Source organism: Cervus elaphus, chromosome 20 (assembly GCF_910594005.1).
Source record: "Cervus elaphus chromosome 20, mCerEla1.1, whole genome shotgun sequence".
NCBI lineage: Eukaryota > Metazoa > Chordata > Mammalia > Artiodactyla > Cervidae > Cervus > Cervus elaphus.
This window is the reverse complement of record NC_057834.1, coordinates 56,319,968-56,329,932: the sequence shown is the minus strand read 5'-3', so window position 1 is coordinate 56,329,932 and position 9,965 is coordinate 56,319,968.

Here is a 9,965-nt window from a genome sequence, read left to right as displayed (position 1 = left end):
TTATAAATCTTTTTTACAAAATCAATTCCAAGTGAAATAAATATCTAACTATGAAAGAAAAAGAAACATAAAGCTTTTAGAGGATAATATAGGAAATTCTCTTCTTAATCTTGGGGTAGATAAGGAATTTTTAAAGAACACGGCAATAATCACAGAAAGAAGAGACTGATGAATTTGATTACATTTTGTTGTTGTTCAGTTGATGAGTTGTGTCTCACTCTTTGTGAACCCATGGACTGCAGCATACCAGGCTCCCCTGTCCTTCATGATCTCTCAGAGTTTGTTCAAATTCAAGTCCACTGAGTCAGTGATACTATCTAACCATCTCATGCTCTGCTGTCTCCTCCTTTTGCCTTCATGAGGGTCTTTCCCAGTGAGTCAGCGCTTCACATCAAGCAGCCAAAGTATTAGAGCTTTAGCATCAGTCCTTCCAATGGATATTCAGGGCTGATTTCCTTTAGGATTGACTGGTTTGATTTCCTTGCTGTCCAAGGGACTCACAAGAGTCTTATCCGGCACCACAATTCAAAGGAATCAATGGTTCAGTTGCTCAGCCACAACTCTCACATCTGTACGTGACTATTGAAAAAACCGTAGTTTTACCTATATGGAAAATTTTCAGCAAATTGATGTCACTACTCTTTTATACACTGTCTACATTTGTCATAGCTTCCCTACCAAGGAGCAAGTGTCTTTTAATTTCATGACTACAGTCACCATCTGCAATGATTTTGGAGCCCCCCAAAATAAAATCTGTTTCCACTTTTCCCCCTTCTATTTGTCATGAAGTGATGGGACCAGATGCCATGATCTTGATTTTTTTTGCATGTTGAGCTTCAAACCAGCTTTTTCATTCTCCTCTTTCACCCTCATCAAGAGGCTCTTTAGTTCTTCCTCAAATTTCTGCCATTAGAGTGATATCATCTGCGTATCTGAGGTTATTGATATTTTTCCTGGAAATCTTGATTCTAGTTTGTGATTCATCCAGCCTAGCATTTTGCATAATGTACTCTGCATAGACATTAAGTAAGTAAGGTGACAATATACAGCATTTTGTATTTCTTTCCCAATTTTGCACCAGTCAGTTGTTCTATGTGCTGTTCTAGCTGTTGCTTTTTGACCAGCATATAGGTTTCTCAGGAGACAGGTAAGGTGGTCTGGTAGTCCCATCTCTTTAAGAATTTTCCAGTTTGTTGTGATCCACACACTCAAAGGCTTTAGCAAAATCAATGAAGCAGAAGTAGATGTTTTTATGGAACTCCCTTGCTTTGTCTATGAGCCAATGAATGTTGGCAATTTGATTTCTTGTCCCTCTGCCTTTTCTAAACCCAGACTGTACATCTAGAAGTTCTCAGTTGAAGAACTGCTGAAGCCTGGCTTGAAGAATTTTGAGCATAACCTTACTAGAATGTGAAATGAGCACAACTGTATGGTAGTTTAAGCATTCTTTGGCATTGCCCCTTTTGGAGATTGGAATAAAAACTGACCTCTTCCAGTCTCGTGGCCACTGATGAGTTTTTCAAATTTGCTGGCATATTGAGTGAAGCACTTTAACAGCATCATCTTTTAGGATTTAAATAACTGAGCTGGAATTCCATCACTTCCACTAGTTTTGTTTGTAGTAATACTTCTTAAGGCCTACTTGACTTCACATTCCAGGATGTCTGGCTCTAGGTGAATGAACACACCATGTGATTATCCAAGTCAGTAAGACCTTTTTTGTATAGTTCTGTGTATTCCTGCCACTTTTTCTTAATCTCTTCTGCTTCTGTTAGGTCCTTACTCTTTCTGTCCCTTATTATACCCATCCTTGCACTAGATGTTTCCTTGATATCTCCAGTATTCTTGAAGAGATGTCTAGTCTTTCCCACATTACTGTTTTCCTCTATTTTTTTGTGTTGTTCATTGAAGAAGGCCTTTTTATCTCTCCTTGTTATTCTCTGGAACTGTACATTCAGTTGTATATGTTTTTCCTTTTCTTCCCTGCTTTTCACTTCTCTTCTTTCCTCAGCTATTTGTAAAGCCTTCTCAGACAACCACTTTGCCTTCTTGTGTTTCTTTTTCTTTGGGATATTTTTGGTCATAGCCTCCTATGCAGTGTTACAAACCTCTGTCCATAGTTTTTCAGGCACTCTATCTACTAGATCTAATTCCTTGAGTCTATTTGTCACCTCCACTGTATAACCAGAAGGGATTTGATTTAGGTCATAGCAAAATGGCCTAGTGATTTCCCTTACTTTCTTCAATTTATGCCCAAATTTTGCAATAAGGAGCTCACAGTCTGAGCCATAGTCAGCTCCAGGTCTTGTCTTTGTTTACCATATAGAGCTTCTCCATCTTTGATTGCAAAGAATATAATCAATCTGATTTTGGTATTGACAATTTGGTGATTTCCATATGTAGAGAAATCTCATGTATGTTAGAAAATGGTGTTTGCTATGAGCAGTGTGTTCTCTTGACAAAACTCTGTTAGCCTTTGCCCTGTTTCATTTTGTACTCTGAGGCCAAACTTCTCTGTTACTTGATCTCTCTCTCTTTTTTAGAATTATGACTGATTTTAATCTTTTTTTTAAAATTTATTTATTTTAATTGGAGACTAATTACTTTACAATATTGTAGTGATTTTGGCCATACATTGACATGAATAGCCATGGGTTCACATGTGTTCCCCATCCTGAACCTCCCTCCCACCTCCCTCCCTATCCCATCCCTCTGGGTCATCCCAGTGCACCAGCCCTGAGCACCCTGTCTCATGCATCGAACCTGGACTGGCGATCTGTTTCACATGTGATAATATACATGTTTCAATGCTATTCTCTCAGATCATCACCCCCCCCTCGCCTTCTCCCACAGAGTCTAAAAGACTGTTTTATACATCTGTGTCTCTTTTGCTGTCTCGCATATAGGGTTATCACTACCATCTTTCTAAATTCCATATATATGCATTAGTATACTGTATTGGGGAGAAGGCAATGGCAACCCACTCTGGTACTCTAGCCTGGAAAACCCCATGGATGGAGGAACCTGGTAGGCTGCAGTCCATGGGATCGCTAAGAGTCAGACACGACTGAGCGTCTTCACTTTCATTTTTCACTTTCATGCATTGGAGAAGAAAATGGCAAGCCACTTCACTGTTCTTGCCTGGAGAATCCCAGGGACAGGGAAGCCTCATGGGCTGCTGTCTATGGGGTCGCACAGCATCGGACACGACTGAAGTGACTTAGCAGCAGCAGCAGCAGCATACTGTATTGGTGTTTTTCTTTCTGGCTTACTTCATTCTATATAATAGGCTCCAGTCTTGACTTCATCCTTTTACATTCTAGTTCCCTGTGATGAAAAGGGCATCTTTTTTTTGGTGTTAGTTCTAGTAGGTCTTCATAGAACTGTTCAACTTCAGTTTCCTCAGCATCTTTGGTTTGGGCATAGACTTAGTTTACTTAGGTTTACTTTACTCAGGTTTACTTACATTTTAGGTTTACTTTGGTTTACTTAAGTTTGGGCATAGACTTGGATTACTCTGATGTTGAACGGTTTGCTTTGGAAATGAACTGAGATCATTCTGTCACTTTTGAGGTTGCACTCAAGTACTGCATTTCAGATTCTTTTGTTGACTATGAGGGCTATTCCATTTCTTCTAAGGGATTCTTGCCCAATCCCTTAGTAAATATAATGGTCATCTGAATTAAATTTACCCATTCCTGTACATTTTTTTTCATTTATTTTTATTAGTTGGAGGCTAATTACAATATTGTAGTGGGTTTTGTCATGCATTGACATGAATCAGCCATGGAGTTACATGTATTCCCCATCCCGATCTCCCCTCCCACATTTTAGTTCACTGATTCCTAGGATGTCAATATTTCTCTGTCATCTCCTGCTTGATGACATCCAACTTACCTTGATTCATGGACCTAACATTCCAGTTTCCTATGCCATATTGTTCTTAACAACCTCAGACTTTACTTTCACCACTAGAGACATCCACAACTGAGCATTGTTTCCTCTTTGGCCAGCCACTTAATTCTTTCTGGAGCTATTTGTAATTGCCCTCCACTTTCCCCCCATAGCATAATGAACATCTTCCGACCTGGGTGGCTCATCTTCTGGTGTCAAATTTTTTGTCCTTTGAAACTCTTCATGGGGTTTCCCAGCAAGAATCCTGGAGTGGTTTGCCTTTCCCTCCTCCAATGGACCAGAGTTTCTCAGAACTCTTCATTATGACTCATCCATCTTGGTTGGCAGAACATGGCAGGGCTCATAGCTTCACTGAGTTACACAAGCCCCTTTCCCATGACAAGGCTGTGATCCATGAAAGGGTTGATTACATTCATCATATCAAAAAAACTCACCAAATCGGAACACACCACAGAGGTGGAGAAAATATCTGCATCATGGAGAATCAAAAAAAAAGGCTTATATTCAAAATTGATAAAGAATTCCTGAAACTGGATAAGAAAAGAATAATACAGAGAAAGTGGGCAAAAGATTTGACATAAGTTCAGTTCATGTGGTCAGTCGTGTCTGACACTTTGCAACCCCATGGACTGCAGCACGCCAGGCTTTCCTGTCCATCTCCAACATCTAGAGCTTACTCAAACTCATGTCCATTAAGTTGGTGATGTCATCGAACCATCTCATCCTCTGTCATCTACTTTTCCTCCCACCTTCAATCTTTCCCAGTATCAGGGTCTTTTCCAATAGTCAGTTCTTCACATCACGTGGCTGAAGTATTGGAGCTTCAGCTTGAGCATCAGTTCTTCCAAAGACTATTCAGGACTGATTTCCTTTAGGATTGACTAGTTTGATCTCTTTTCAGTCCAAGGGACTCTCAAGAGTCTTCTCCAAGACTACAGTTCAAAAGCATCAATTCTTTGGCACTCAGCTTTCTTTACAGTCCAACTCTCACATCCATACATGATTACTGGAAAAACGATAGCTTTGACTAGATGGATCTTTGTTGGCAAAGTAATGTCTTTGTTTTTTAGCATGCTGTCTAAGTTGGTTATAACTTTTCTTCCAAGGAGCAAGCATCTTTTAATTTCATGACTGCACCCACCATCTGCAGTACTTTTAGAGCCGAAGGAAATAAAGTCTCTCACTGTTTCCATTGTTTTCCCATTTATTTACCATGAAATGATGAGACTGGATGCCATGAACTTAGTTTTCTGAATGTTGAGTTTTAAGCCAACATTTTCACTCTCCTTTCACTTTCATCAAGAGGCTCTTCAGTTCTTTGCTTTCTGCCTTAAGGGTGCTGTCATCTGCATATCTGAGGTTATTGATATTTCTCTCAGCTATCTTGATTCCAGCTTGTGCTTCATCCAGCCCAGCATTTCTCATGATGTACTCTGCATTATAAGTTAAATAAGCAGGGTGACAATATAGAACCTTGATGTACTCCTTTCCCAATTTGGAACCAGTCTGTTGGTTCATGTCCATTTCTAATTGTTGCTTCTTGAATTGCATACAAATTTCTCAGGAGGCAGGTGAGGTGGTCTGGTATGCCCACCTCTTTAACAGTTTTCCATGGTTTGTTGTGATCCACACAGTCAAAGGCTTTGGCTTAGTCAATAAAGCAGAAGTAGATTTTTTCTGGAACTCTCTTGCTTTTTTGATGATCCAACAGATGTTGGCAATTTGATCTCTGATTCTTCTGACTTTTCTAAATCCAGCTTGAACATCTGAAAGTTCACGGTTCACATATTATTGAAGCCTGGCTTGGAGAATTTTGAGCATTACTTTGCTAGCATGCGAGATGAATGCAATTGTGCAACAGATTGAATATCCTTTGCCATTGCCTTTCTTGGGGATTGGAATGAAAACTGACTTTTCCATGAAAACTGACTTCCTGTGGCCACTGCTGAGTTTTCCAAATTTGCTGGCATATTGAGTTCACCACTTTCACAGCATCCGCTTTTAGGATTTGAAATAGCTCAACTGGAATTCCATCACCTCCACTACCTTTGTTCATAGTGATTCTTCCTAAGGCCCACTTGACTTCACACTCCAGAAGGTCTGGCTCTAGGTGAGTGACCACACCATCGTGGTTATCTGGGGTCATGAAGATCCTTCTATGTATTCTTACCACCTCTTCTTAATATCTTCTGTTTATGTTTGGTCCATACAATTTATGTTCTTTACTGTGGCTGTCTTTGCATGAAATGTTCCCTTGGTATCTCTAATTTTCTTGAAGAGGTATCTAGTCTTTCCCATTCTATTGTTTTCCTCTATTTCTTTGCACTGAACACTGAGGAGGCTTTCTTGTCTCTCCTTGCTATTCTTTGGAACTCTGCATTCAAATGGGTATATCTTTTTTTTTTCTCCTTTGCCTTTCACTTCTCTTCTTTTCACAGCTATTTGTAAGCCCTCCCCAGACAGCCATTTTTCCTTTTTCCATTTCTTTTTCTTGGAGATGGTCTTGATCACTGCCTCCCATACAATATCACAAACCTCCATCAATAGTTCTTCAGGCACTCTATCAGATCTAATCCCTTGAATCTGTTCTGTCACTTCTACTGTATAATTGTAAGGGATTTGATTTAGGTCAAACCTGAATGGTCTAGTGGTTTCCCTACTTTCTTCAATTTAAGTCTGAAATTTGCAATAAGAAGTTCATGATCTGAGCCACAGTCAGTTCCCAGTCTTGTTTTTGCTGACTCTATAGAGTCTCTCCATCTTCGGTTGCAAAGAATATAATCAATCTGGTTTCAGTATTGACTATCTGGTGATATCCATGTGTTGAGTCTTCTCTTGTGTTGTTGGAAGAGGATGTTTGCTATGACCAGTGTGTTCTTTTGGCAAAACTGCATTAGCCTTTGCCCTGTTTCATTCTGTATTCCAAGGCCAAATTTGCCTGTTACTCCAGGTGTCTCTTGACTTCCTACTTTGGCATTCCAGTCCCCTATAATGAAAAGGATATCTTTTTTTGGGTGTTAGTTTTATAAGGTCTTGTAGTTCTTCATAAACCCTTCAACTTCAGCTTCTTCAGCATTACTGGTTGGGGCATAGACTTGGATTACTGTGATATTGAATGGTTTGCCTTGGAAACGAACAGAGATCATTCTGTCATTTTTGAGATTGCATCCAAGTACTACATTTCAGACTCTTTTGTTGACCAGGAAGTCTACTCCATTTCTTCTAAGGGATTCTTGCACAGAGTAGTAGATATAATGGTCATCTGAGTTTAATTTACCCATTCCATTCCATTTTAGTTCACTGATTCCTTAAATGTCGACGTTCACTCTTGCCATCTCCTGTTTGACCTGGACCCAACATTCCGGGTTCCTATGCAATACTGTTTTTCACAGCATTGGCCTTTACTGCCATCACCAGTCATATCCACAGCTGAGTGTTGTTTTTGCTTTGGCTCCATCTCTTCATTCTTTCTGGACTTATTTCTCCATTGATCTCCAGTAGCATATTAGGTACCTACTGACCCAGGAAGGTCATCTTTCAGTGTCCTATCTTTTTGCCTGTTTATGCTGTTCCTGGGGTTCTCAAGGCAAGAATACTGAAGTGGTTTTCCATTCCCTTCTCCAGTGGACCACATTTTGTCAGTACTCTCCACCATGGTCCTCCCATCTTGAGCGGCCCTACATGGCATGGCTCATAGTTTCATTGAGTTAGACAAGGCTGTGGTCCATGTGATTAGATTGGTTAGTTTTCTGCAATTGTGATTTTCATTCTGTCTGCCCTCTGATGGAGAAGGATAAGAGGCTTATGGAAGCTTCCTGATGGGAGAGACTGACTAAGAGGGAAACTGGGTCTTGCTCTGATGGGTGGGGCCAGGCTCAGCAAATCTTTAATCCAGTTTTCTATTGATGGGTGGAGCTGTGTTCCCTCCCTGTTGTTTGATCTGAGGCCAAACTATGGTGGAGGTAAAGAAGATAATGGCGACCTCCTTCAAAAGGACCCATGCATGCACTGCCCCACTCAGTGACCCCAACCCTGCAGCAGGCCACTGCTGACCCATGCCTCCACCAGAGACTGACATGACACTTCACAAAAGAGGAAATTCAAACAGCTGGTAAACATAATAAATTACTCAAATTCATGAGCAATAAGGGAAATAAGATATCACTGCATACCTATTACATTGGTTAAGTAAATAAATAAATAACAGAGCTGACTAGTTCCTGTATTAAAATATGAAATATTTGGAAATCTTATATATTGCTGAGGAGTACATAAATTAATACAATCCTTTGTACAACAGTGTGACACACTCTTTGATGCAGAAATTTCACTCTTAAATAAGCATCCTACAGAAATGCATAGTTAAATGCTCATGGACATAATATAAATTTGTTTTACAGAAGCCTTGTCTATAGCAGCTGAATACTGGGGAAATCCCTAATCTCTATCAATAATAGAGTAGATAAATTGTGACATATTCATGTGATGAAATATTAGATGTCAATGAAAATGAATTAACTAAATGATGATGTTTTAAAACATAGTACTGTATTAAAAAACAACACGGCAATAAATATATACAATATATTTCTATTGAAAACCTTTAGAGTTATGCTATATTTTCCATCAAAAAATTAATTATCATTCTTAATAGAGCAAAAATATAAGTATCTAGAAATAAACTTCTAAAAAGTTATGCAAGAGCTTCTTGGAGAATAGTTTAAAACTCAGTTGAAAAGCATTATAGAAAACTTAAATAGAGAAATGCACCATGCTTAGAGATTGTATCTGTTAACATTATATAAGTTAATACATGTTAATTATTTCCAATTTAATCTATTGATTTAATTCAACCTGAATACATACCAACAGATTACATTATGGAATTTGAGAAGATATTTCTAAAATTTATATAAAGATGCTAAGGATCAAAACACCAAGATACTGTTGATCAAGAAAAGTAAGATAGGGTACATGCCAAGATTTATATTAGAGCTACTGTAATTAAGACACAAGTACTCACTGATTTATAGATATCACTTAAGTTAGGTACAACTATACTAATATATATACATAGATATACTAAGAGAAAGACCAGAAAACAAACCCATACATGTATGTTCACTTGCTATATGAGAAACTTGATATTACCTGTCAAAAGAGAAAAGATGGACTTTTCAATTAAGGATCTTGAAACAATGGGTTAATCATCATTTGGAAAGAAATGGAATTGAACTCATTCACACTGTACATACATGAAAATCAATATGAAGCAAGTTAAAGACCACTCTTTGAAAGGAAAAAATTCTAAACTCTTAGCAGAAATTGTTGGAGAATTTTAAAATAAATTCAGGGTAGTGTATAAGTCAGTGTTCAATCAGAGAAGCTGAACCATTAGAATGTGGAATATGTATGTTTGTGTATGTGCAAAAGGATTCATTCTAGGAATCTAATCTTCTTGCGTCCTTGGGAAGAGCTGTTGTCTCCCTATCTGATTGTGAAACTTCAAGACCACAGGGCAGGAAATCAGCAAGAAATTCTGAGGGAGAGGAAGAACAAGTCGGAACACACAAGGACAAGCTGAGGGCCACAGGACAGATTGAAATTTGTGTCAATTCCTGTTGTCTCTGACCTTGATGATATGCATGTTCTCTTTGTCACAGAACTAAACTTAGTGACTTGGCCACCAAGTAAGAGAAGCTGAAGAAAGATACAGGGAAGATGAAGTAGTTCCATATCTGGCCACACCTCATGACAAAGAGATGTGCCAGTAGATCAGACAATCTGTGTGAGCAATAAAGTGGCTACTGCTCTGCTTTTGCCTCCCAAGTTTCCCACAGAAGTCTCTCTTGTAGTCCACCCTAACTAGAAATACGATATACAAAAGGAAGTTCTAGGAAATGTAGCTTAGCCTAGCCAGGTGACTTAATACAAAGCCACTGTTGTTCAGTCACTCAGTCACGTTCGACTCTTTGTAACCCTATGGACTGCAGGACGCCAGGCTTCCTTGTCCTTCTCTATCTCCCAGAGTTTGTCCAAATTCACGTCCA